Here is a 3,657-nt window from a genome sequence, read left to right as displayed (position 1 = left end):
ATTTAATTAGATGGTTAAGAAAAACATCGATAAGAAAAAAAAATTAAAAGAGTTACACGTATTTTAAACTTGTGAGAGAAGCAATCGAGAGAGGAAGTTAAGAAAAATAAAAAATTGTGAATGGAGCCACATAATTTATGAAAATAAATATTGGATGTCTTAAACTTTTTTGATTTTTTTGGTCATATAAATACAGTAAAAGTGATGCTATATATTGCTATGTATACAAAGTCTTTTTTAATCAAAATCAATTAAGTTGGTACAAAGTTCGGCAAAAAAAAATGTGCGCATACATCAGTATTTTTTTTTATTTTTACGTTTTTTGTAGTACATAAATTTTTATTGGAGAACACCAAAATTTATTGATATAATATACAAATTTTTAAAGTATAACATACAATTTTTACATATAACACAAAATTTATTGATATAGCATACAAATTTTTTATTGTAGCACATATATTTTTGCACATAACACACAAATCTTTACATATAGCACAAATTTTTGCTGCGAATGTAAGTGAGTCAATGTTTTGAATATGTAGTCCACCAAAAATTTCTATGCTGCACATAAAAAATTCTATGCTATGCAACAAAATTTGTGGTGTTCACAAAAAATTTATATGTTGTGTATATTTCATTAATTGTGTGTTAATGTTTTGGGTATGTGATCTTTAAAAAATTTTTATACTATATATTAAAATTTATGTATTGTATACCAAAATTTATATATTGTGTATCAAAGTTTCTATGTTTTAATTTTTTAAACATTTAAAAGAGAAGATAAAGATGGTGAGAACGATGTGATATTAAAAGCAGATGAGGAAAAAAAATAGAAGAAAAAAAAGAAGACATCGATGACGATAGCAACGATAGCAATAGCAGTGGCGACATTGATGACGACAACGACGCTAAAGAAGAAAAAAGGAACGTAAGAAAAAGAATGAGCGATGATCAGTGACGGATCCTGAAAAATTTAGTTGTGCGGGCAAAAAAATAATAAAATTTAAGTATAGATATATTTTTTTTTTGTTTTTCACAATATCTAATAAATTAAGAACTAATTTATCATAACTTTGAGTTTTATTTAAGAGGGTCAATGAATTACTACACACACTAAATAAAATTTGAACTCCCAACACTTGTTTAAGCAGACAATTAAGCTAATCACTAGACCAACCCAATTTTATTTAGACATATTTAAAATTTTAAATTAGAACTATCTATACATATTGATAAGAATTAAAAACATACACACAATCACTTATTATAGTATTTAAAATAAAAAAATAATTTCACTTAGTATAATATTTAAAATAATAAAAAAATAATTTATAATGACTTTTTTTATTTTTAACATGACTAAATATTATTTTTCTATATATGTTCTTAAACAATTATTTTACTTTTTATTATCTCATATTTAATTATAAAATTTACTTATTATAGTTTTTATGGTATAAATAAATTTTTTATCCAAAATAATTACTATAACAAGACTATTTTAATAATAAATATTATATATATATATATATATAAGGTAAAGTATTAAATTGGTCTCCTATGTTTGGGCGTAATTCTGTTTTGGTCTTTAAAGTTTAAAGTGTTCTATTTGAATCCAAAAAAGTTTCATTTAGCTTCAATTTAGTCCCACCGGAAGTCAAAGATAAATAATTAATGAAATGTCCTACATGACAGCAGTATAAGGACAAGGTCGATAATCTAGAGAAGAAGTACAAGCTCCAGAGGCACAAAATCAACCGTAGATACATCAATAGATTTATTTATCATTTTTCTTATAATTAAAATGAAATATTTTCTATAAAACTAAAAAAAATGTTAAATAATGTATTGATGCATCCACGGTTGATTTTGTACCTCTGGAGCTTGTACTTATTTTTCAAATTATCGACCTTGTTTTTATCCTGCTGTTATGTAGGACATTTTGTTAATTATTTATCTTTGACCTCACAGAGACTAAATTAATGCTAAATAAAACTTTTTTAGATTCAAATAGGACATTTTAAACTTTAAGGACCAAAACAAAATTATGTCCAAATATAGAAGACTAATTTAATATTTTACCCATATATATATATATATATTAGTTTTTTTTTAAAACCCTGTGGGGCCAAATGCCCCCTTCTCCTTCAATGTAGGTCCGTGCCTGGCGATGATCATTAGAAGAGAGAAAAGTAATGCTAAAGAAGAAAAAAGGAAACGTAAGAAAAAGAATGAGCCATGATCATTAGAAGAGAGAGAAGTAATGCGCTAATAGATTTTTATTTTTAAACAATTTAGTTATTCAAAAAACTTAAACACCTAGTATTTTTAATACTATAATACACTCGCACATTCATCCAGTCACACACACTAACTTAGTCACGGTTAAAAATCGCATTCGGTGTGGCTGTATTTGAGGCAATCAGCTTTACCACTACAACACCTGTCTTGCAATATTGGTGTGGTGGCTTACGCATTTGTGGACATTGGCTTTGGGTATTCATAATATGGGCTTGAATTGAATAGAAGATTGGATCTGGATATTTTTGGGTTTTTAATTTTTCTCCCTAAAACGTAGTCTAAGAGAATTCAAATACTAACTTCAAGTTTACCAAAAAAAAAAAAACTATCTTCAATGTTTTATCAGTGTAGGCCTAGGATACAAACTTTGATGGATGATGGTCACAAGTCATGGTAGATGTATCTTTTTCGGATTTTTTGCATGACAAAAACAAAAGATGCATTTTTTTGAAACACCCCCTCCTCTCCCTCTTCCCTTCCTATTTTCCTTCAAATTTTTATTCACTAAATATGGCCGTTTATATAGATTAAACATATCTATGTACATTATGAGACTTATCACAAGTAATAATTATTTGAGTTGCTTAAACATCATATTCCAGATTCGATCTTTAGAGGCGACATGTATGCAACATGTTTATAGTCATCCAATCTATTAAAAAAATTAATTTCAATTTAATTTTATGATTAATCACTATTGATACCTCTCCGTCATACCATTAGTAAGTTTTGATATGCAGAAGTGTTTAAACATGGTATGCCTTAAGAAAAAATTACTACCTCTAACCCTAAACTGTATATTAGTAGTTAAAGATTAATACTAAATTAATAGTTAATAGTCAAATTTGTCCCTAAAAAATCACTCATTTTTTAAATTAGTCTTTAAATAATATTTTTAGTCATATTAGTCCTTGAAAGATAAAACGTAAGTTAAATTGGTCCTTCCGTTAGTTAGATGATGACGTATCACGTTAAGTGCCACATGACATGATGACGTAGTAGGTTAATGCCACGTGTCACAAGATGATTGGTTGACGTGTCACTTGACATATAATAAAGTTATTTATAATCAAAATAGTCCTGAAAGTTTAGACGTAAATCATTTTCATCCCTAAAATTTTAAAAATTAATCAAATTAGTCCTTATATAAATTTCTTTTATTTTTTCTTCATAATATTAAATTTGAAATATTTTTTAATAGTACTAATTTTAATATTATTTTTTAGACCTTAAAAAAAAATATTCTCTTTATATAAAATAATAAAAATAATTAAATTTTTATAAAGTTATTTTGTCATTTGTATTTTAAAATTTTATATTTTTTAAATTGTAATTTTTTATAGTAAAATTTCT

Source organism: Arachis ipaensis, chromosome B07 (genome assembly GCF_000816755.2).
Source record: "Arachis ipaensis cultivar K30076 chromosome B07, Araip1.1, whole genome shotgun sequence".
Lineage (NCBI taxonomy): Eukaryota > Viridiplantae > Streptophyta > Magnoliopsida > Fabales > Fabaceae > Arachis > Arachis ipaensis.
Note: the sequence above shows the minus strand (reverse complement) of the source record.